The sequence below is a fragment of the Arachis hypogaea genome, chromosome 20 (assembly GCF_003086295.3).
Source record: "Arachis hypogaea cultivar Tifrunner chromosome 20, arahy.Tifrunner.gnm2.J5K5, whole genome shotgun sequence".
Taxonomy (NCBI): Eukaryota; Viridiplantae; Streptophyta; class Magnoliopsida; order Fabales; family Fabaceae; genus Arachis; species Arachis hypogaea.
Window position 1 is genome coordinate 67,621,192 of NC_092055.1, and position 26,907 is coordinate 67,648,098.

General features: G+C 35.6%; 1 pseudogene; it reads left to right on the forward strand.

The window, feature by feature from the left end:
- The first annotated feature begins 1,801 nt into the window (after positions 1 to 1,801).
- Positions 1,802 to 5,539, forward strand: LOC112783812 (cysteine desulfurase 1, chloroplastic-like; annotated as a pseudogene).
- Positions 5,540 to 26,907: the final 21,368 nt, after the last annotated feature.

Here is a 26,907-nt window from a genome sequence, read left to right on the forward strand (position 1 = left end):
CCAAAACTGTTCAGAAGCAAAAAGCTAAAAGCCCCGCTCATCTAATTAATACTGATCTTCATAGATGTTTTTGGAATTCATTGTATATTCTCTTCTTTTTATCCTATTTTAATTTTTAGTTGCTTGGGGACAAGCAACAATTTAAGTTTGGTGTTGTGATGAGCGGATAATTTATACGCTTTTTGGCATTATTTTTAATATATTTTAGTTAATTTTTATTATATTTTTATTAATTTTTAAATAAAAATCACTTTTCTGGACTTTACTATGAGTTTGTGTGTTTTTCTGTGATTTCAGATATTTTCTGGCTGAAATTGAGGGACCTGAGCAAAAATCTGATTCAGAGGCTGAAAAAGGACTGTAGATGCTGTTGGATTCTGACCTCCCTGCACTCGAAGTGGATTTTATGGAGCTACAGAAGCCCAATTGGTGCACTCTCAATTACGTTGGAAAGTAGACATCCTGGGCTTTCCAGCAATATATAACAGTCCATACTTTGCTCGAGATTTGATGGCCCAAATAGGAATTCTAAGTCAGCTCAAGAATTCTGGCGTTTAACGCCGGAACTGCCACAAAAGCTGGAGTTAAACGCCCAAACTGGCACAAAAGCTGGAGTTTAACTCCAAGAAAAGTCTCTACACATGGAAGCTTCAATGCTCAGCCCAAGCACACACCAAGTGGGCCTGGAAGAAGATTTCTGCATTAATTACTGATTTTTGTAAACCCTAGGCTACTAGTTCTCTATAAATAGGACCTTTTACTATTATATTTTCATCTTTGGATTATCTTTTGATCCTTTGATCATGTTTTGGAGGCTGGCCATTCGGCCATCCCTAGACCTTTTGTTCTAATGTATTCTCAATGGTGGAGTTTCTACACACCATAGATTAAGGTGTGGAGCTCTGCTGTTCTTCATGAATTAATACAAAGTACTATTGTTTTTCTATTCAACTCAAGTCTATTTCTTCTCCAAGATATTCATTCGCACCCAAGAACATGATGAATGTGATGATTATGTGACTCTCATCACCGTTCTCACCTATGAACGCATGACTAACAACCACTTCCGTTCTACATGCAGGCAAGCTTGAATGTGTATCTCTTCGGTTTCTAATCTAAGATTGGAACCTTCGTGGTATAGGCTAGAATTATTGGCGGCCATTCCTGAGATCCGGAACGTCTAAACCTTATCTGTGGTATTCTGAGTAGGATCTGGGAAGGGATGACTGTGACAAGCTTTAAACTCGCAATTGTTAGGCGTGTGACAGACGCAAAAGGATCAATGGATCCTATTCCAACATGATCGAGAACCGACAGATGATTAGCCGTGCAGTGACAGCGCATTTGGAACGTTTTCACTGAGAGGACGGGAAGTAGCCATTGACAACGGTGATGCCCAACATAAAGCTTGCCATGGAAAGGAGTATGAATGATTGGAAGAAGGCAATAGGAAAGCAGAGGTTCAGGAGGAACAAAGCATCTTCATACGCTTATCTGAAATTCCAACCAAAGAATTACATAGGTATCTCTATCTTTATTTTATGTTTTATTTATCTTTTAATTATCAATTCTCCATCACCATCTGAATTCGCCTGACTGAGATCTACAAGGTGACCATAGCTTGCTTCAAGCCGACAGTCTCCGTGGGATCGACCCTTACTCACGTAAGGTTTATTACTTGGACGACCCAGTGCACTTGCTGGTTAGTTGTGTGGAATTGTGACAAAGTGTAATTCACGTTTAAGAGCTCCAAGTTCTTTGGCGCCATTGTTGATGATCACAATTTCGTGCACCAATGAAGCAGCTAGAAGGAAGGTTGCAAGTTTTATAAATGCTTCTGACTCTAGTAAAATTGTATTTACGAGAAATGCTACTGAAGCTATGAATCTAGTGGCTTATTCTTGGGGCTTGTCAAATTTAAAAAGAGATGATGAGGTATTTAATGATAGAGTTATGTTATTCATCCAAGTCTTTTTATAAACCAAGTCCAACCAAGTTAAACAATAAGACTTGGAGTAATGGTATCTTTAAATTATTTTTGTTGATGTTAGACTAACTTAGTTGGACTTGGTTAACAAAAGTCACTTGGATGTGTAGCATTATTCTTAATGATATATATCTTTATGAATGTCAAATAACATAATTGTTCAAAAGCCTGAGATCATTTTGTGGGTCTTCTTAAGTTTTGAAGAAAGTATTAAGGATTAATTTGAATTTGCAAAAGGAATTCAATAATAGAAATTTGAATATCAAGAAACATTGGGTGTTTTTTAGTTAATTAAATTTCCCTGGTCTTGGTATCCTTGTTAATGTTTGTGTTCCACCATTATCTCCAAATCATGCCCTCATCAAATCCTCCACTATATATATATATATATATATATATATATATATATATATATATTCTTACAGATTATACTTACGGTTGCTGAACATCACAGTGCGATTGTTCCTTGGTAACTACTAGCTCAAAAAGTTGGGGCTGTTTTGAAATTTGTGAACTTAAACCAATATGAAATTCCAGATATGGACAAATTGAAAGAACTGCTGTCATGGAAGACCAAGTTGTTGTCCATCATGTTTCAAATGTGCTTGGTATGTTTCTTATTTCTTATTATGTTTCTTTGTGTTGATTGAACAATACTTTAATATGTATACCATCAAAGATCATGTGCCTCTTGGGTTGATGGCTTGATGAACTTTTTATGTCACAACAAGGTCACTAGGTTTCTAAGCTTGCTATATGGCATACTCAATGTTCTTCTGCAAAAATTTTCAAATTAGGTATCACTTAGCATTGAACGTTCCAAATTAGTATTTTTTCCCCCTCATTGAACTTTAAGAAACATATTAGGTATGAAAAGGTAAGAGGCGAAACCTATTACTAGGAGAGTCAATTCCAAAACAGCCAGGCTGCTGAAAGGATTGTCTTTAGTTTAAATGGGAGCTCTATGTCTCACAGAGGCTGATAAGTGGCGCTTGTATCAGCATTCTGTAGGGTTTGATTTAATCACACTTTTAAGAACAGAGTTTACTTTGCAAATGAATTTGTAAAGTGGTCATTAGTGGAGTATGAAGTGGCAATCCAAAACTTATTCTATAATGGAATCCACAAAATCTGGTTGTTCTATAAGTTAAAAAAATCTTATTAATATCAAGCAGAAACTAATTCTTAGTGCAGTACTCAATTCCATTACAACCTTAATAAGGTTAAATATCAGTGCATACATCGTATATGAACTATAACAGCATCCTAATTTCTCTTGCTGTGTTTCTTCAATTTTTAGACTTCTATTTTATGCAGCATTGCAGCTGGTAGTACTTGTTGCTCACTTTTGGAGTTTATAGCTAAAATGAACTAATTTTGATATTTTTGTACAGCTTCGGTATTCCTGTTAGAGATATTGCTAACTGGGCTCATGATGTTGGAGCAAAAGTGATTGTAGATGCCTATCAGAGTGTTCCACACATGACAATTGATGTTCACAGCCTCAATGTTGATTTTCTTGTTGCTTCTTCTCACAAGGTTAGGATTATTAACTTTTTGTTGCTTGTATGTCTTTGGAACAATTATAATAAGTTTGTCAAATACTTCTTCTAGATGTGTGGGCCTACAGGGGTTGGATTCTTATATGGTAAAATAGACCTCTTGTCGTCCATGCTTCCCTTTTTAGGTAAGTAATTAGACATGGTATTTCCCTTGCGTCTTCCCGTTCAAATAGGAAACGACTATAAAATAAAATTGAAGCCCTATTTTTTTTGGAACCATGATTAATGATATTATCTTTTGAAGCTAATATACTGATGGCAACCTCGGCCTCTTCTTTGTCTAGGTGGTGGTGAAATGATTTCAGATGTATTTCTTGATCACTCAACTTGGGCTGAACCTCCATCCAGGTTTGTGAACTTGCTTTTCCCGACTCTTATCATATGGATAGTCTTATGTGACCTTGGGTGGAGATCACAAGTTTGATGAAGAGCATTTGTGGTTCTATTAATTTGCATGTCCATGTCTAATAATTTCTTTGCTTCTATGTTTTTAAAATTAACTCAGTGGTCAGTGTTACTGACATATTTTAACTTCTAAATCCTTTAACTTCAAAAGTATCAACCATCTACAGTTACTGTTAGTAATAGATAATAAGTGATAGATAATATGTAGTTGTTGTTATCTATGCAACTTTTTTCTGTTTTGTATACTATTAGTTGACTGTGTCTAATTATTTGATGCACTCTGATTGTCCAAGATTTGAGGCCGGAACACCAGCAATTGGGGAAGCAACTGGTTTAGGAGCAGCAATTGATTACTTATCTAGGATTGGTATGCAAACCACACATGATTATGAGGTAACTTAGGCTTCAATCTTTTAAACGACAAGCTATTTTATGATTCAAAGAACAAGAAAGATACATGCTATGAATCTATCAAAAGCATTAACAAGCTTAATGTTCCTCTTAACTTTTTTCTTTTTCTTTTGGGGGGACAACCCAAAAAGGAAAACTGATAGAAATGGTTAACAAAATGCGTTCTAAATGAAAATGATCTATGCTTATGTGAGAGAAACTGCACTGTAAATTAAATTTGATAAATCTTTCCACGCTTGTGCATAGTCACATATGTTGATATTAACTGTTTGTCTGGTGCAAGGTTAACTATTTTCATTCCAATGAAATGTGAAATTTCACAGGTGGAGCTGGGAAGATATCTTTATGAAAGGCTCCTTTCAATCCCAAATATTCGCATCTATGGGCTGGCACCTTCAGAAAAAATTAAACGAGCTGCACTTTGTTCTTTCAATATTGAAAATATTCACGCTACCGATCTTGCAACATTTCTTGATCAATAGGTAAGAGGATAAAATCACCATCCCCAGTCCCCACACGCAAAGTTCTCCAAGAACCATTTTTTTCAACAAAGAAGCTATAGATAGCAATCATGATGATCATTTGCAATTGTATGCCTGCTAAAAAGACGTACTATTTAGCATTTTTTGAATTATGATCATCATTGCATTGAGCATGTTTGGAAATTATTTCTGTCTTGAATTGCAATTGATAATGTAACATCTTTTCAGCATGGAGTGGCTATCAGATCAGGTTACCATTGTGCCCAACCCCTCCATCGGTAATTGGGAGTCAATGCAAGTGCACGTGCAAGCCTATTTCTATAACACTAAGAAGGATGTTGACAATTTTATCCAGGCCCTCAATGACACAGTCAACTTCTTCAGTTCATTCAAGTAGTCAGAATATTTTATTATGTAAATCAATTTTACTTTTTGTACGTCATCTCACTGTTAGGTCAATTGGTAGGGACATACTATCTCAATGTTCTTGAATTAAATTCCTTCTAATGATCTTAGTGGTGGAGGCGTCTTGTAAGTTTTGGGTTTCATTGTCTAAATTGTGGAACACCACCACATCAACCTCCTAAACTTATATGTATAATAAAATTGATGCTGAATTTCTATATCGAAACAAAAGAATGATGCTTAGGCATTGTTTTCTACCAAGTCAATATTTAAAATCAATTGTAGCTTATTGGAAGTTGGAACAGGTACATATTGAGCACAAGAGATGGTTATTAAAATTTAGAGAAAAGAACAAATCGATCCCTAACTTTTTGGTCCGCAAACATTTAAGTCCCTGAGGATTTAAAAATACATTTAAGTTCTTGACCTCTTTAAAATTAGGACATATCGATCCCTGAGTTTAATTTGTCCAATTTTAAAATCTCTCACACGTGTGTATCCGTATCAATTAGGTCAGTACAACGAGAATCACGTTTGATTTTTTCGTTGAGTCTGACAGATCCAAGTGAACATGAAGGATTGATATGTCCAGGTTTTAAAAAAGTCAGGGACTTAAATGTATTTTTAAATCTTCAAGGACTTAAATGTCTTCGAATCAAAAGATCAATAACCTATTTGTCATTTTCTCTAAAATTTAAAATTTCTGATACTTTTATCAACTTTATTCGTTCACAAGGATGTTAATCCATACTGCCAAAAATAAAAAAAAAATGGATGTTAATCCATGAGAGATTATGTGTTATATTGTCAAGCAGCACAGGCAATGGAGAGCCCTGTAAATTCAAAGGCATGCACCAAAAAATCTATTATATATATGTTATTGATTTTTGTCGAGTTATTTTGGTTTCTTAAAAATATAATCTCAATAAATTTTTCATGTAAAATATATTCTTTAACTTTCTAATGCATCGGGGTACTATAAATATATTTTTTAAAGAAGTGTAAAGAATACTTATTAACATGCTCAGGTTTAAGTACTGTTTAAGCGCATATCTGTCCAATGTTTCAAGTATTATTCTTAGATAAATATTAGGTGAAAATGTGATTTTATAATCACGTCTCCAAAAGTTTTGTTTTTGAAACTACTATTAAAAAAAAACTAAAAAATAAATACACAATTTTGTTATAAAAAATACAGAAAATTTTGTAAAAAAAATACATAAGTCTTTGAAGACAAACAAAAATATATAGAAAATTACACTCTTTTTTATGTTTCTGTTTTCTATTTCTCTATCTCAAAGAGCAACAAGAGAAACAGAAAGAAAAAAAGGCATGTTTTGAAAAAAAATCATCTTTTTTTTTCAACTCTACTTATTTTCTGCTTTTTATTTTGTTTTCTAAAAAAGAAAGTTGAACAAAGGAAAAAGAACGTGAGGGGAAGAAGACAAATGGATCATGAAGGGAGAATCAGAAGAAGAGTGAAGCTGATCTTTACGTTGTATATTTTTTTTGTTCTTTTGGACTCTTGGTTAAATGTTTAATTAAACTATGACTTAATCACTTAGTACCATTCTATTTTTTTTCTCTCAAATATTGTCTGATTTTAATTACGCACATAATTATAGAAATATATTTTGATTTTATATAAATGAAAATCATTGGATAAATGATCGTTATTAATTTCTTTTATCATATTGTATTTTCACTAACAGTTGTTCTTCTTTTCTTTTCTTTTCTTTTATCATATCGTTATTAAAACGTATAGACTATTATATATTGCTGGAAAGCTCTGGAAGTCAGCTTTCATAGCCATTGAGAGCGCTCTATTTGGACTTTTGTAGCTCCAGAAAAGCTCTTTCAAATGTAGGTAGGTCAGATGCGGACAACATTTGCAGTGCTTTCTCTGTCTCTGAATCAGACTTCTGCTCCAGCTCCTCAATTTCAGCCAGAAAATACTTGAAATTGTACAAAAACACAAACTCATAGTAGAATCCAGAAATGTAAATTTAACACTAAAACCTATAAAAACTTAATAAAAACTAAATAAAAAGTATATGAAAATGATGCCAAAAAGCGTATAAAATATCTGCTCATGACAACACTAAACTTAAATCATTGCTTGTCCCCAAGCAATTAAAAACACAGTAGGAGAAAAAAGAAAATTAAGATACAATAAATTTCTAAGTTTCAAATGAAGCTTAGTTACAATTAGATGAGCGGGACTTAGTAGCTTTTTGCTTCTGAATAGTTTTGGCATCTCACTATCCATTGAAACTCAGAATGGTTAGCATATTTAAGAACTTAGAATCTAGAAGATATCATTGACTCTCCTAGTTCATTTCTTTTTTATTCTTGAACACAACTTTTAAAGCCTTGGTCGTGACCCTAAGCACTTTGTTTTCCAATATTACCATCGGATACAATAATGCCACTGACACCTTAACTGGGTGAACCTTTTCAGATTGTGACTCATCTTTGCTAGAGTCCCCAGATAGAGGTGTCCAGAGTTTTTAAGCACACTCTTTTTTCTCTGGTGACCACGACTTTAACCGCTCAGTCTCAAGCTTTTCACTTGACACCTTTACGCCACAAGCATATAGTTAGGGACAGCTTGGTTGAGCCGCTTAGGCCAGGATTTTATTCATTTGGGCCCTCCTATCCATTAATGCTTAAAGCCTTGAGTCCTTTTACCCTTGCCTTTTGGTTTAAAGGGTTATTGGCTTTTTCAATCTATCATCCTTTTCCTGCATTTTTGAGCAGTAATGGATTTTTCTGCTTTTTATTTTTTTTTCTTTTTCTTTTCGCCATTTTTCGTTCTTTTTTGCATGCATAACAATAAATTTTTTCTTTTGCAACATGCTTTTTCTTTTTTTTTTTTGCTGCTTTTTCTTGCTTCAAGAATCAATTTTAGATTTTTCAGATTATCAATAATATATTTCCTTTTTCCTTATTCTTTCAAGAGCCAACTGATGAGAGCACTTTTGCGTGGTCTAGAAATTTGCGGATAAATCCTCGTTGCAAGTATAGTTTCTAAACCTTCAAAAGTCATTTCATACAAACGTTTTGGTTGTCACAAGTAACAAACCCCTAAATAAATTGATAACCAAAGTATTCAAACCTCGGGTCGTCTTCTCAAGGAATTGCAGGGAAGTATGTTCTTATTATTGGTTATGAGTCTGTAAATTGGGGTTTTGGAGTTTGGGCAATGGGCACAGATATATTTAAATGATAAGTAAAATAAATTAACAATAATAAAATTTCTTGTCAAGGTATGAAGAACTGGAAGTCCTATCCTGGCTATCCTTATCAATTTTAATGAGAATTAGATTTTTCTCCCACTCAAGCGTCTCCAATGACTCAACCAAAGCCAAAAGGAAAAATTCTAAATTATTTATATAAATAAAAGAAACAAATCATAAATCTAAAAATACCTCAATTAGCACTAATGAAGATATCAAATATAACATGGAAGAGTTCATAAATTAAATTAGAAAAATAAATAAAAGGAACATTGAACCTGGGATTGAGAGTCACTCCTAAAACTAAGAGAAATCCTAAATCCTAATCCTAAGAGAGAGGAGAGAACCTCTCTCTCTAAAAACTACATCTAAATCCTAAAATTGTGAATGTGAAAGCTTTTTTATGAATGGATGCATTCCCCTACTTTATAGCCTCTAATCTGAGTTTTCTGGGCCGAAAATTGGGTCGAAAACAGCCCAGAAATCGCTGGAGAAGAAATCTGCCACGCTGATTCTTCGTCACTGCGACGCGTCCGCATGGATCATGCGGTCGCGTCGCCTAGCGTCATGGCAACTATGGCATATTATATATCAAATCGAAGCCCCGGACGTTAGCTTTTCAACGCAACTAAAACCGCATCGTTTGGACCTCTGTAGCTCAAGTTATGACTGTTTGCATGCGAAGAGGTCAGGCTGACAGCTTTGCAGTTCCTCCAACTTCTTGTATTCCTTCCGCTTTTGCATGCTTCCTTTCCATCCTCCAAGCCATTCCTGCCCTATAATCTCTGAAAACACTTAACACACATATCAAGGCATCTAATGGTAATAAGAGAGGATTAATAATTAGCAATTTAAAGACCAAAGAAGCATGTTTTTAATCATAGCACATAATTAGCAAGGCAAATGTAAAACCATGCAAATAGTATGAATAAGTGGGTAAAGAGTTGATAAAATTCACTCAATTGAGCACAAAATAAACCATAAAATAGTGGTTTATCACCAACATTCTAAAATTTTAACTTCAAATATGCATTGTTTAATCATACATTCAGAAAACAAAAGCAAATGACACGACATCAAACTAATTAAACTAATCTTATTTTAAACTTGAAATTCATGCATCTCTCAATTCATTTCAATAAAAATTTTATTTAAGCAAGGTGAGAGATATATGGAACATTTTACAACTTAAAGACATCAATGCAAATGATCATGCAACTAACAAAAGAACAGATAAATAAACAGACAGAAAACAGAAAAATAACAGGAAAGGGGTGTAAAGAGAACGAATCCACCTTTAAGGGTGGCTCTAGTGCTCCTCCTTGAGGATCCAATGTGATACTTGATCTCTTCTATGTCATCCCTTTGCCTTTCATGCTCTTCCCTCATAGCCCTTTGGTCTTTCCTTATGGCTCTTTGGTCTTCTCTTATTTCATTGAGGGTAGTGGCATATCCTTGATGCTCCATCCTCAATTGCTCCATGTTAGTGCTCAATTCTCCAAGAGAAGTTTTTCATTGATCCCAATAGCTTTTGAGAGGAAAGTACATCCCTTGAGGCATCTCAGGGATCTCATGTTGAGGCGGATGCACAGGCTCTTGTGCATGCTCTCTGGTTTGCTCCATCCGCTTCTTAGTGACAGGCTTATCCTCCCGAATGGAGACATCTCCATTTATGACAATTCCAACTGAATTGCATAGATGACAGATGATGTGTGGGAATGCCAACCTGGCATTGGTGTGAGGCTTCTCAGCTAGCTTGTACATTTCTTGAGGAATCACCTCATGTACTTCCACCTCAGTTCCAATCATGATGCAATGAATCATGATGGCTCTGTCAACAGTCACTTCTAACCGATTGCTAGTGGGGATGATGGATCTTTGAATGAATTCCAACCATCCTCTAGCTATGGGCTTTAGGTCAAGCTTTCTTAGTTGAATGGGCTTGCCTTGGGAATCCCTTTTCCACTGTGCTCCTTTCACACAGATGTCAGAGAGCACTTGATCCAATCTCTGGTCAAAGTTGACTCTCCTAGTGTAAGGATAAGGATCTCCTTGAAATAGAGGCAAGTTGAATGCCAACCTCACACTTTCCAGGCTGAAATCTAAGATTCTTCCTCGGACCTTGGTGCTCCAATTCCTTGGATTTGGGTTCACACTAGTGTCATGGTTTTTAGTAACCCATGCATTAGCATAGAACTCTTGCACCATGAAAATCCCAATATCTTGAATGGGATTGATTTGGACTTCCCAACCTCTTCTCCGGATCTTTTCAGATTTCTGGATACTCATTCTTCTTGAGCATGGAAGGGACCCCAGGGATCACTTTCTTCTCAGCCAATACTTTAGAGAAGTGGTCTTGGTGGGCTTTGGTGATGATTCTCTCTATCTCCCAAGATTCAGAGGGATTGACTACTGCCTTTCCTTTCCTCTTTCTAGTGGATTCTCCAACCTTGGGTGCCATAAATGGTAATGGAAAGAAAAAAAGCTATGCTTTTTCCACACCAAACTTAAAACTTTGCTCGTTCTCGAGCAAAAATAAAGAGAATAGAAGATTAGAGTAGAAGAAGAAGAAAATAGAAGGATATAGAGGGAGAGAGAGGGCTCGGCCTTGTGGGTGTATGAGTGTATGAGAGGTGTGTGTATAAGGGATTATGGAGAGGGGTATTTATAGGAGTAGGGAGTGGGTAGATTCGGCCATAGGGTGGATTTTGGGTGGGAAATTTGATTTTGAAGTGGGTGGGGGTAGGTGGGGTTATGATGATCATGGGGAAGTGGTATGGATGTGATTGGGCTAGAGTTTATAGGGAAGTGATGATAAAGCGAGAATTCTTTGTATAGTTTGGAATCAATTAAAACAAGCATCAAATCATTGGTAGTATAGTCCAAACCAACAACAAATTCTCACAATCAAATGTTAATTCAAATTAAAGTAACCGAGATCAAGAGTAATTCAACCTCGGGTCGTTCTCCTTAGGAGTTGCAATGAAATGTACAATTATTGGCTATAGGAGGAAATGGGTGTTGGATAATAAGTTATTTAAGAAATGTAAATAGCAATAAATTAAATGAACATGCAAGGAAATAAAATTCAAAGCAATTAAAGGTCAAAGCAATTAAATGCAAAGAAAGGAAATTTCAAATATAAGAAACCTCTTAGCAAGGATTGGGAGCTAAGGTTACCTATCCTAATCATTGACCATAAACACATAATGATTGTGAAGAGTTAATCCTACTTAGTCAACCCTACATCGAGGATAAGTCAAATAGGGATAGTTGATTTCAATCCCTAAGTCCTAAGTCAACACTATTGAGTCACTTAGAGTAAAGGAAAACCAAATTAACTAACTACTCTAATATATCAAACAAGAATGGACATCAATGATTCAAGGGTCACCAAAGTCACCAATTCCAAGCCAAGAGTAGAGAAAAACTATGTAAAGACTAAGGCAAGCATTTTATCAAACACTTGGTGAGCATGAAAATAAAATCAAATTAAATTGCATAAAAATAAAAGCTAACTACTAAAAGCAAGAAAATGATAACAACAACTAAAGAAAGCAATAAATAAGCATAAAAACATAAATTACATTAAATGTAAATTAAAATAACAACAGTGTGCATAAACATAAAAAGCAAGGAAAATGAGAAATTAACAAGATAACATAAGGAAGTTAAAACAATAAAATAAAGAAATGTAGAAGAGACTAGATAAAAACAAGAATTAAAAATTGAAATTACAAGAAATTAAACTAAGAAACCCTAATTCTAGAGAGAAGGGGGAGCTTCTCTCTCTAGAAAACAACCTACATAATGCTTAACTAACCCTAATTTCTTCCCCCTTTCATATGGAGTGAGGCCTTGTTTGATATAGGAAGAATCAGCTTCAGAAATTCCAAAAACTGGGCTCTGGAGGCCCAGAAATTGTCCCCAGCGATTTCCATTAAGTGAGTCACGTGGTGGGACGTGTGCGTACGCACAGGTGTGTGCATACACACACATGCTGATTTTCTTCTTGTGCGTATGCACAGGATGTTGTGTGTACGCACACATGGCTTTGTGGTTCTTATACGTACGCACAGCGGTTTGTGCGCATGCACACTCCAATGTGTGCTTCTTCTTTGCTTTCTTCATGCTTTCTCCCAATTCCATGCTATTCTTCCACTCTTATCAAGCCATTCCAACCTATTACACCTGAAATCAGTCATCAAAACCATCAAGGTATCGAATGGGATAAAAGTGATTAAAATAAGTACAAAATAGCATGTTTTCACAATTAAGCTCAATTTAGGGAGAAAAACAAAAGTATGCTATTTAGATGAATAAATGTGGGTTTATGTAATGAAATCCACTCAAATCAAACCAAAATATATCGTCAAATATGGATTCATCAATTCTCCCACACTTAAACAAGAGCATGTCCTCATACTATTCACAATCAAAGGAGAAGGATAAGGAGGGCAAACAATTTATTAAATGCATCTAACTACATGCATGCAACTATGCTAAATGCTATCTATCTATATATATACTATAATTCCTATTGAGTTTGGCAAAAACAACAAAAGAATCTCAATCAATCCAAAACAAGTCTTAGGGCCAAGGTAAGAAAATATAGCAATATAATCAATGTCCAAAGATTTGATTTGAAATTTTCAAATATCATTTCAACAACTTGCAAGAAGACACATGATAAGCGATGGAATCATAGAATTGAGCAATTGAACCCCTCACTTGATGTGTTTACACTCTAATCGCTTAGTATGTAGGGCTTAATCACTCAATTCTCCTTTAATCATGTTTCTCAAAGATTTGCAAGTCATCTAACAATCAACTAATACTTGATGCGTGAATGCAAATATCATGAGGTCTTTGAAGGGTTGTAATGGGGCTAGTGTTTAGGTTGGATTAATATGGTTAAGTGGACTAGCAAGTTGGACCTTTGATTAGCTCAAGTATCCCACCTAATCCTATATTAACCTATTTACATAACAAAATAACCTAACTACCCATTTATTCTCTTTTTCACATTCACTCATGTATCCTCTTTCCAATTTACTCACATATGCATCCTTTATTTACATTCTTATTATCATTTTTTTTCTTTTCTTTTTTTGAAAGATATATACACCAAAATTTTTCTTTTATCAACAAAAAAGAGATACATATGTCTAAGTAATGAATGCATGAGTGTTTACCTATTTTTCCATATTTTCACAATGAACACCCAAACTAACTCTCTACCAATGTTTCCCACAAATTCTCTCCCACACTTAGTTGACACACACTCTCCATACCCAAGCTAATCAAAGATACAATTCAAGGACATAATGTTTTTTTCACTTAGGGCAAAAGATGTGCTTAATATTAGAACAAAAGGGGAATTAAAAGGCTCAAAAGTGATTACAAAGGTAGATGTAAGGGTTGGCCATATGGGTTAGTGAGTTCAATCTCAAAAATGGCCTCAATCATACAAAATGCATTCCAAACAATAAATATAGGACATAAAGATTTAAGCACATCAAAGATTACAATTATAAAAGGAGTTTATCACATAAGAATAAAATTTTTGGTTGAAAATGTGCAACCACACAATTAAAACTCAATTCTCACAAGGTGTTTTGTTCAAGCCCTTTTCTATGTTCCATGACAAAGAAATACTTCAACAAGTTCAAAAACAAGTTTTCAAATCTAATCAATGGAATGCCCTAAAAAGGGATTTCTTGAAAATTCTTTGTTGTTTTAACCAAACTTATTTCCTATACTAGGCAACATGCAAATATTTTCTACTATAAAACTATAGGCAACTAAGATATATACATATAAAAGCAAGCTAAGATATATACAAACGAACCAAGCAAAGTATAATGCAATAAAATACTAACAAATATTCACAAAAATATAACTATTAAAAACTAGAAATAAATGCAAAGTGTTGAGAAAAGGAAATTTATGCCCCAAAATTGCGGATCCTCGCCCACACTTAAACGTTGCACGGTCATCCGTGCATGCACTAAATCTGGGGGTGAAGAGGTATGAGGCTCCACCTTCAGCTGGTGGGCACCGGGGCTCCGGTTGCTATATAAAACACACAAACGACAATTGAGGAAGAAGTCATAGAAATGTGGCATGAGAAAAAGCAATGTGTGTATTCTAAATGCGCACAGTTTAGAACACAACACATTGGTCAGTTAAAAAGGTAACCACATAATCAACAGAAGATGCATGTATTCCTCAATTAAGTGGCTTAGGTTACAAGTGAAGAATACGCAACAACCAACAACCAAGGTACAAACAACCTAGGAAACCACAATTAAAGTGAATTGAGTATATAAGACATTAGTTATTGAAGTTGTTCAAGTGAAAGCGTAAGGTGAATAGAAAATGGCACAATCAACAATAACCAATCCAATGAAAAAAAGGAAACTACTTATTCATCATGAAAAATAATGAACTACTCACATGGTAAAGGTACTTGTTGCAAAAAGTAAAAAGCTTGATAAGAATCAAGTTAAGTCACTCAAACAAATGCAAAGCATTAAAAACAAACAAGTACTAGACATGTGATGAATTTGATATGAAAATCATGATGAACAAGTAATTACAACTCAATTCACTAAAGTAAGAATGCACAATTCAAGATGCCAAATAAGGATAAAGTCTAACACATATGGTCGCGACAACATATGAATCAAACTCACAATTCAATAGGCAATTAAACAAGGCTTTAATACTTAGTGCACATATTCATTAACAATTAAACCAAAATTCAAGCAAGAAGTAACCCAATCAACATCAATCAAACACTTGCAACTTATTTAATTGACAAGTAACTAAACCAAACGTAACAAAATTACAGAAATAAAAAAGAGATGCAATAGAAACTAAGTAAAACAAGTAGAAATGCATGGGAAAAGCAAGAGAAGAGAAGGGCGGAGGGGAGTGGAAGAGAAAAGAAGAGAAGGAGTAGAGAGAAGAGAAGAAAAGAAGTATAGTGGTGAGAAAACAGGGGTGTGCGTACGCACACTAGGTGGAAAAATGGGTTATACGTGCGCACAGCTGCATGCGGGCGCTGCAAATAGAAGGGAATTTACTGTCTGTGTGCACGCATAGAGGCGTGTGTGGATGCACAGAAGGGAAAAGAAGGGGGTGTTCCCACGCACAAGGGGTGCGTGTGCTGCGAGCAGAGGGGGTTCCAAAGGTTGTGCGTGTGCACAACGCCATGCGCACGCACGGGTAGTTTTTTTTTTGAAATGAATCATGTGTGCGTGTGCACACAGGTCCGTGCGCTCGCACAAGAGCGAGAAGGGGCAGGGGTTTACGTGTACAGGCTGTGCTGGCGCTGCGGGCAGAGGCCAATACCATGAGTGTGCGTAGGCACAGGTGAGTGTGCGTAGGCACAGGTCGGTACGCACGCACAGAACGCAGAAAATAGGAGTTTTGTACGCACACACAAGAACGTGCGTACACACAGATGCCCTGCTTTTCAAAAATTTTTCTTTCAAATTCTAAGGTACCAAGCCTTAGCTCAATCAAAATTCAACATCAAAACATGCAAGAACACATAAATTCATGATCCAAACTAAAATTAACCTACAAATCTCAAAAATTAAACTAATTCTAAGCTAACCAATCAAACAAAAATGCAATTAAGGCAAATTATATACAAAGAGAATGGTTGAAACAATGTTACCATGGTGGGGTGTCTCCCACCTAGCACTTTGGTTTAATGTCCTTAAGTTGGACTTATGGAGAGCTCTAACCAAGGAGGCTTGTGCTTATATTCATCTTGGAGCTTCCAACAATGCTTGAATCTCCAAAATTCCCAATTGATTGCACCAAGCTTGGATGGAGTGTCCAACAAGCTATGAGCTCCTAACAAGAAAAACAAAAAGCAAACAAGAAAAACATATTCATAATATCAACATATTCACAATAGCAACAAAAAATAAGCAAGAACATATGTACAATCACCAAAAACAAACTATTCACATATTCACATATTAACAATAGCCAATAACACAACACCATTGCAACTCTCCGGCAACGACGCCAAATTTGATAAAGCGAGAATTCTTTGTATAGTTTGGAATCAATCAAAACAAGCATCAATTCGTTGGTAGCATAGTCCAAACCAACAACGAATTCTCACAATCAAATGTTAATTCAAATTAAAGTAACCGAGATCAAGAGTAATTCAATCTCGGGTCGTTCTCCCTAGGAGTTGCAATGAAATGTACAATTATTGGCTATGGGAGGAAATGTGGGTTGGATAACAAGATATGCAAGAAATGTAAATAGCAAGAAATTAAATGAACAAGCAAGGAATTAAAAGTCAAAGCAATTAAAGGTCAAAGCAATTAAATGCAAAGAAAGGAAACTTCAAATGCAAGAAACCTCTTGGCAAGGAGTGGGAGCTAAGGTTACCTATCCTAATCATTGACCACAAACACATGATGATTATGAAGAGTTAATCCTACTTAGTCAACCCTACATCGAGGATAAGTCAAATAGGGATAGTTGATTTCAATCCCTAAGTCTTAAGTCAACACTATTGAGTCACTTAGAGTCAAGGAAAACAAAATCAACTAACTACTCTAATATATCAAACAAGAATGGACATCAATGATTCAAGGGTCACCAAAGTCACCAATTCCAAGCCAAGAGTGGAGAAAAACTATGTAAAGACTAAGCCAAGCATTTTATCAAACACTTGGTGAGCATGAAAATAAAATCAAATTAAATTGCATAAAAATAAAAGCTAACTACCAAAAGCAAGAAAATGATAACAACAACTAAAGAAAGCAATAAATGAGCATAAAAACATAAATTGCATTAAATGTAAATTAAAATAACAAGAGTGTGCATAAACATAAAAAGCAAGAAAAATGAGAAATTAACAATATAACATAAGGAAATTAAGACAATAAAATAAAGAAATGTAAAAGAGACTAGATAAAAACAAGAGTTAAAAGTAGAAATTACAAGAAATTAAACTAATAAACCCTAATTCTAGAGAGATGGGGGAGCTTCTCTCTCTAGAAAACAACCTACATAATGCTCAACTAACCCTAATTTCTCCCCCCCCTTTCACATGGAGTGAGGACTTGTTTGATATAGGAAGAATCAGCTTAAAAAAGTCCAAAAACTGGGCTCTGGAGGCCCAGAAATTGCCCCCAGCGATTTTCATTAGGTGAGTCACGTGCTGGGACGTGTGCGTACGCACACATGGATTTGTGGTTCTTGTGCATACGTACAGGGGGTTGTGCGCACGCACACTCCAATGTGTGCTTCTCCTTTGTTTTCTTCATGCTTTCTCCCAATTCCATGCTATGCTTCCACTCTTATCAAGCCATTCCAACCTATTACACCTGAAATCACTCATCAAAAACAAAAAGGTATCGAATGGGATAAAAGTGGGATAAAAGTGATTAAAATAAGCACAAAATATCATGTTTTCACAATTAAGCTCAATTTAGGGAGAAAACACAAAAGTATGCTATTTAGATGAATAGATGTTGGTTTATGTGATGAAATCCACTCAAATCAAACTAAAATATATCATCAAATATGGATTCATCAAGTGTGTATGGGGATATGTGAAAGTAGGTGGGGTTAAGGGGGGTAGGTGAAAATGCTATGGGACCCACTAGTCCTGAGAGACTAGGGAATCCAGATTTCCTGCTTCTCTGTACTGGCATTTGAACTCCCAGCAGCTGCTCCCTGGCTGGCGTTCAATGCCAGCAATGCTGTCCATGAGGGGTGTTGAACGCCCAGTGAGGGCTTCCTTACTGGCGTTCAACTTTGACACTCCATTCAGAATGCTCTGTTTTCACTACTGTGAATTCTGTCTCTTGACTGATGCACATGATTATGACTCTAATAACTGAAAGAAAAAGAAAATAAATATGGTTGAGTAAGGTTGGGTTGCCTCCCAACAAGCGCTTCTTTAACGTCACTAGCTTGACCTTTAGCTCCTTATGGAGGTGAGTATGGGCTCAGATTTTTACCCCTTATAGTGAATTTTCTTCATGTCCTCTCATGAATGAGCACTACATGCTCTACAGATAGGACACAACTCACTGTATGTGGTAGGACTGGATTCTTAGTAAAGACAACTCTCATGCCAGGTGAGAGGCCTTCAGTTGGGACTTTCTTGTCCCTCCAACCTTAGGCACTTTCTTTTTAGTACCTTTGTGCTTAGCGCTTGTTGAGGGCTGGCCAACACCAAACTTAGAATTGATGTCTGGGGGCTCTGCACAGAAAGAGAGGGTTGGCACACTAAGTGTTGCACAGTTATCTCTCTTTTAGAGGGAGAATTAAGATGAGGCATCTTGAATAAGATGTGATCCTCTCCTACTTGTAGGACCAGTTCTCCCTTAGCCACATTAATGATAGCATTATCAGTGGCTAGGAAAGGTCTGCCAAGGATGACACAGTCATCCTCATCCTCTCCTATATCCAAGACAATGAAGTTTGCAGGGATGTAGTGGTTTTCAACTTTAACCAAGACATCCTCTACTAAGCCATATGGTTTCTTCATGGTCTTGTCTACCATCTCTAATGAGATGTATGCAGCTTTTACCTTAAAGATTCCCAACTTCTCCATTACAAAGAGTGACATGAGGTTTATGCTTGACCCTAGGTCACACAAAGCCTTATTAAAGGTCATAGTGCATATGGTGCAAGGAATCAAAAAGCGTCCAGGATCTGGAAGCTTCTAAGGTAGCTCTTGCTGAACCAAAGCATGGAGTTCTTTGGTAAGCAATGGAGGTTCTTCCTCTAGAGGCTTTATACCAAATAACTTGGCATTCAGCTTTATAAGAGCTCCTAGGTACCGAGCAACTTGCTTTTCCCTAGTGTCCTCTTCCTCATCTGAGGATGAATAGTCATCAGAACTCATGCACTGCAGTAGTGCATTCAGAGAAACCTCAATTGTCTTTATGGTTTCCTTTGATTCTGGGCTAGAGGGTTCTTGAGCGGGATTTAGGCACTCAGAGGGTGTGCTTTGACTAGTATTCAACGCCTGCTCTGTTAGCTTATTGGGGTTTGAACGCCCTTGCTGTCCACCCTGACTACCGTTAAACGCCAGTCCCTCTAGTATTCTGGGCATTGAACGCCCAACAGGGATGTCCTTGCTGGCGTTCAACGCCAGCTTCCCTAGGTAAGTGGGCGTTGAATGCCTAGTGAGGGGTTCCTCACTGGTGTTCAGCGCCAGAATGGCTGCATGGTTGGGAGTTGAACGCCCAGTGAGGGGTTCCTCACTGGCGTTTAACGCCAGGCTTGCTACAATTGTGGGCGTTGAACGCCCAGTGAAGGCGTCTTCACTGGCGTTCAGCGCCACCCCATTCTCCTCTAGTTTGGTCTCTACCTCCATGGTTATGGCCTTGCACTCTTCTCTTGGATTTACCTCAGTGTTACTAGAAAGAGTGTCTTGAGGAGTCTCAGGGATCCTCTTGCTCGGTTGACCAACTTGTACCTCCAAGTTTCTAATGGAGGACCTTGTTTCATTAATGAAACTATGAGTGGTCTTAGCAAGGCTGGAGACCAGAATGGCTAAGTCAAAAAGGCTCTACTTAGAAGTCTCCATATTCTTCTAAGAAGATGGAAATGGTGGTCTGTTATTGAATCTATTCTAGTTCCTTCCACTTTGATTGTTATTGAAACCTTGCTAAGGTTTCTATTGATCCTTCCATGAGAGGTTAGGATGATTCCTCCATGAAGGATTGTAGGTGTTTCCATAGGGTTCTCCCATGTAATTTACCTCCTCCATGGTGGGTTGATCAGGATCATAACCTTTTGTTTCAGAAGAAACTTCCTGATTACTGCCAGCTACAGTTTGCATCCCAGTCAGATATTTAGAGATCACGTTGACCTGTTGGGTCAAGATCTTATTCTGAGCCAAGATGTCATTCAGAGTCTCAACTTTATGAACTCCTTTCTTCTGAGAGATTCCATGGTTTACAGAGTTTCTTTCAGAAGTGTATATGAACTGGTTGTTAGCAACCATTTCATTGAGTTCTCTTTCTTTTGCAGGTGTTTTCTTCAAGTGAAGGGATCCACCTATAGAGCTATCCAATGAAATCTTGGATATCTCAGACTATAGAGAAACTAACTGAGGCTTAAACTCAAAATTGTTAGCTCCAATGGCAAGTACAACAATGCTTCTGCCATAAAAGTCAGAGCTAGGCATGGTGAAGTCACTAAGGACCTTTCTTGGCTCCTCTTGAGGTTCGGCCATGTCCTCTGTTTCTTGTTCAAAACTTTTTGAAAAGTCTATTTCGGAGTGTTGTGCATTAGCTTGTTGTAAACGCCTCCTTAGAGTCTTCTCAGGTTTAGGATCAGGAGTCAATAGAGGTTCTTTATCCCTGTTCCTGGTCATAAATAAGAAGAAAAGAAAAGAAAGAAAAAAAGAAATCTCTTTGTGCTAATTAGCAAGAAGCTCCTCCTTAAAGTCAGATGTGAAGAAAGAAGAAGAAGACAGAAAAGAAATAAAAGAAGTAGAAGAAGAATACTTTGAAAATAGGGGATAGAAGTAAATAAGAGAGGATGAAAGATGAGAAGGAAGAATAGAGAGGGGGGTAGAGTTCGAATAATATAGATGTGAGAAGAAGAGCAGTATAAATAGAAAAAGTAAATAAGAATTAAAATATTTTTTTGTTTTTTATTTTATTTATTAATTAATTAATTTTCAAAAATTAAGTTAATCAATTTAAAAAGATTTTAAAATTTGAATGTTAAACTTCCAAAAATAGAGGAGAGAAAAGAAGAAGTTTTCAAAAATTAAGAGATATGAAATTTAGTTAGGTAGTTTTGAAAAAGAAGAGAGAGAAGAAGAGAAGTAATTTTCGAAAATTGAAAGAGGGAAATGTTAGTTAGGTAGTTTTGAAAAAGAAGAGAGAGAAGATAAGATATTAATTAAGAAAATATTTGAATTTAAAATAAAATAGAAGGTAAGATAAGAAAAGATTTGAAATTAAAATTTGAAATTAGAAAAAGATAAGATTTTGAAATTTGATTTTGAAAAAGATAAGATTTTTAAAATTTTGAAATTTTTAAAATGATAAGATTTTTAGTTTTGAAATTTGAAATTTGAATTCTTAAATTTTGAAAATTGAAAAAGATAAGATAAGATTTTTTTAAATTTAAAAAAAAAGATATGATAAGATTTTGAAAAAGATAAGATTTTTGAAAAAGGTGAGATTTTTAATTTTGAAAAGATTTGATTTTTTGAAAACTTGACAACTAAGAATAATAAGATAAAATTTTGAAATTGAAATCTGAATTTTTATTATAAATTTTCAAATATTAAGTAGAAGAGATTAGGAAAGATATTATTTTTTTTATTTTTGAATTTAATGATGAAGAGAAAAACACACAAAAGACACAAGACTTAAAATTTTTAGATCTAGCACCCTTGATTTTCGAAAATTTTGGAGGGAAACACAAAGGGACACCAAACTTAAAAATTTTAAGATCAAAACACATAAAAGACTCAAGAACACTTTGAGGACTAACAAGGATACAAAGAACAAAATTTTAAAACTCAAAGAACAAAAGAACATAAAAAAACACTAAACTTAAATTTTTTAGAAAACCAAGACAAATTTTCGAAAGTTGAAAGAAAAATAATAAGAAAACACCAAACTTAAAGACTTGACACAAGATTAAACCAAAAAAAAATTATTTTTGAAAATTTTTAGAAAGAAAGACTCAAAGGAACAACAATTACCAAGAACATAAGCACAAGGCTCTAACCAATTGAACAAAGAAAATAAAAATATTTTTGAAAAACCTTTTAAATTTTCAACAAGAACACAAGACTCAAACAAAGAACAAAGATTAAACAAAGAAAATAAAAATATTTTTGAAAAACTTTTTAGAATTTTCGAAAATTTTGAAGAAGAAGAAAATAAAAATAAAAGACTCAATTAGGAATGATAAAGAAAAGAAAATAAAAATTATCTTATCTAGGGAGCAAGACAATCCGTCAGTTTGTCCAAACTCAATAATTCCAGGCAACGGCGCCAAAAACTTGGTGCGCACGAACCCCCACACCTTCGTACTGTTGTACCAGCAAGTACACTGAGTCGTCCAAATAATACCTGAGCGAGTCAGGGTCGATCCCACGAGGATTATGGTTTGAAGCAAGCTATGGTTATCTTGCAGGTCTTAGTCAGGCAGATCAAAAAGTTGTTGGTTTTATGTCATATATGGAGTTTGTAGTTGTAATGGGGCTAGTGTTTAGGTTGGATTAATATGGTTAAGTGGACTAGCAAGTTGGACCTTTGATTAGCTCAAGTATCCCACCTAATCCTATATTAACCTATTTACATAACAAAATAACCTAACTACCCATTTATTCTCTTTTTCACATTCACTCATGTATCCTCTTTCCAATTTACTCACATATGCATCCTTTATTTACATTCTTATTATCATTTTTTTTCTTTTCTTTTTTTGAAAGATATATACACCAAAATTTTTCTTTTATCAACAAAAAAGAGATACATATGTCTAAGTAATGAATGCATGAGTGTTTACCTATTTTTCCATATTTTCACAATGAATACCCAAACTAACTCTCTACCAATGTTTCCCACAAATTCTCTCCCACACTTAGTTGACACACACTCTCCATACCCAAGCTAATCAAAGATACAATTCAAGGACATAATGTTTTTTTCACTTAGGGCAAAAGATGTGCTTAATATTAGAACAAAAGGGGAATTAAAAGGCTCAAAAGTGATTACAAAGGTAGATGTAAGGGTTGGCCATATGGGTTAGTGAGTTCAATCTCAAAAATGGCCTCAATCATACAAAATGCATTCCAAACAATAAATATAGGACATAAAGATTTAAGCACATCAAAGATTACAATTATAAAAGGAGTTTATCACATAAGAATAAAATTTTTGGTTGAAAATGTGCAACCACACAATTAAAACTCAATTCTCACAAGGTGTTTTGTTCAAGCCCTTTTCTATGTTCCATGACAAAGAAATACTTCAACAAGTTCAAAAACAAGTTTTCAAATCTAATCAATGGAATGCCCTAAAAAGGGATTTCTTGAAAATTCTTTGTTGTTTTAACCAAACTTATTTCCTATACTAGGCAACATGCAAATATTTTCGACTATAAAACTATAGGCAACTAAGATATATACATATAAAAGCAAGCTAAGATATATACAAACGAACCAGGCAAAGTATAATGCAATAAAATACTAACAAATATTCACAAAAATATAACTATTAAAAACTAGAAATAAATGCAAAGTGTTGAGAAAAGGAAATTTATGCCCCAAAATTGCGGATCCTCGCCCACACTTAAACGTTGCACGGTCATCCGTGCATGCACTAAATCTGGGGGTGAAGAGGTATGAGGCTCCACCTTCAGCTGGTGGGCACCGGGGCTCCGGTTGCTATATAAAACACACAAACGACAATTGAGGAAGAAGTCATAGAAATGTGGCATGAGAAAAAGCAATGTGTGTATTCTAAATGCGCACAGTTTAGAACACAACACATTGGTCAGTTAAAAAGGTAACCACATAATCAACAGAAGATGCATGTATTCCTCAATTAAGTGGCTTAGGTTACAAGTGAAGAATACGCAACAACCAACAACCAAGGTACAAACAACCTAGGAAACCACAATTAAAGTGAATTGAGTATATAAGACATTAGTTATTGAAGTTGTTCAAGTGAAAGCGTAAGGTGAATAGAAAATGGCACAATCAACAATAACCAATCCAATGAAAAAAAGGAAACTACTTATTCATCATGAAAAATAATGAACTACTCACATGGTAAAGGTACTTGTTGCAAAAAGTAAAAAGCTTGATAAGAATCAAGTTAAGTCACTCAAACAAATGCAAAGCATTAAAAACAAACAAGTACTAGACATGTGATGAATTTGATATGAAAATCATGATGAACAAGTAATTACAACTCAATTCACTAAAGTAAGAATGCACAATTCAAGATGCCAAATAAGGATAAAGTCTAACACATATGGTCGCGACAACATATGAATCAAACTCACAATTCAATAGGCAATTAAACAAGGCTTTAATACTTAGTGCACATATTCATTAACAATTAAACCAAAATTCAAGCAAGAAGTAACCCAATCAACATCAATCAAACACTTGCAACTTATTTAATTGACAAGTAACTAAACCAAACGTAACAAAATTACAGAAATAAAAAAGAGATGCAATAGAAACTAAGTAAAACAAGTAGAAATGCATGGGAAAAGCAAGAGAAGAGAAGGGCGGAGGGGAGTGGAAGAGAAAAGAAGAGAAGGAGTAGAGAGAAGAGAAGAAAAGAAGTATAGTGGTGAGAAAACAGGGGTGTGCGTACGCACACTAGGTGGAAAAATGGGTTATACGTGCGCACAGCTGCATGCGGGCGCTGCAAATAGAAGGGAATTTACTGTCTGTGTGCACGCATAGAGGCGTGTGCGGATGCACAGAAGGGAAAAGAAGGGGGTGTTCCCACGCACAAGGGGTGCGTGTGCTACGAGCAGAGGGGGTTCCAAAGGTTGTGCGTGTGCACAACGCCATGCGCACGCACGGGTAGTTTTTTTTTTGAAATGAATCATGTGTGCGTGTGCACACAGGTCCGTGCGCTCGCACAAGAGCGAGAAGGGGCAGGGGTTTACGTGTACAGGCTGTGCTGGCGCTGCGGGCAGAGGCCAATACCATGAGTGTGCGTAGGCACAGGTGAGTGTGCGTAGGCACAGGTCGGTACGCACGCACAGAACGCAGAAAATAGGAGTTTTGTACGCACACACAAGAACGTGCGTACACACAGATGCCCTGCTTTTCAAAAATTTTTCTTTCAAATTCTAAGGTACCAAGCCTTAGCTCAATCAAAATTCAACATCAAAACATGCAAGAACACATAAATTCATGATCCAAACTAAAATTAACCTACAAATCTCAAAAATTAAACTAATTCTAAGCTAACCAATCAAACAAAAATGCAATTAAGGCAAATTATATACAAAGAGAATGGTTGAAACAATGTTACCATGGTGGGGTGTCTCCCACCTAGCACTTTGGTTTAATGTCCTTAAGTTGGACTTATGGAGAGCTCTAACCAAGGAGGCTTGTGCTTATATTCATCTTGGAGCTTCCAACAATGCTTGAATCTCCAAAATTCCCAATTGATTGCACCAAGCTTGGATGGAGTGTCCAACAAGCTATGAGCTCCTAACAAGAAAAACAAAAAGCAAACAAGAAAAACATATTCATAATATCAACATATTCACAATAGCAACAAAAAATAAGCAAGAACATATGTACAATCACCAAAAACAAACTATTCACATATTCACATATTAACAATAGCCAATAACACAACACCATTGCAACTCTCCGGCAACGACGCCAAATTTGATAAAGCGAGAATTCTTTGTATAGTTTGGAATCAATCAAAACAAGCATCAATTCGTTGGTAGCATAGTCCAAACCAACAACGAATTCTCACAATCAAATGTTAATTCAAATTAAAGTAACCGAGATCAAGAGTAATTCAATCTCGGGTCGTTCTCCCTAGGAGTTGCAATGAAATGTACAATTATTGGCTATGGGAGGAAATGTGGGTTGGATAACAAGATATGCAAGAAATGTAAATAGCAAGAAATTAAATGAACAAGCAAGGAATTAAAAGTCAAAGCAATTAAAGGTCAAAGCAATTAAATGCAAAGAAAGGAAACTTCAAATGCAAGAAACCTCTTGGCAAGGAGTGGGAGCTAAGGTTACCTATCCTAATCATTGACCACAAACACATGATGATTATGAAGAGTTAATCCTACTTAGTCAACCCTACATCGAGGATAAGTCAAATAGGGATAGTTGATTTCAATCCCTAAGTCTTAAGTCAACACTATTGAGTCACTTAGAGTCAAGGAAAACAAAATCAACTAACTACTCTAATATATCAAACAAGAATGGACATCAATGATTCAAGGGTCACCAAAGTCACCAATTCCAAGCCAAGAGTGGAGAAAAACTATGTAAAGACTAAGCCAAGCATTTTATCAAACACTTGGTGAGCATGAAAATAAAATCAAATTAAATTGCATAAAAATAAAAGCTAACTACCAAAAGCAAGAAAATGATAACAACAACTAAAGAAAGCAATAAATGAGCATAAAAACATAAATTGCATTAAATGTAAATTAAAATAACAAGAGTGTGCATAAACATAAAAAGCAAGAAAAATGAGAAATTAACAATATAACATAAGGAAATTAAGACAATAAAATAAAGAAATGTAAAAGAGACTAGATAAAAACAAGAGTTAAAAGTAGAAATTACAAGAAATTAAACTAATAAACCCTAATTCTAGAGAGATGGGGGAGCTTCTCTCTCTAGAAAACAACCTACATAATGCTCAACTAACCCT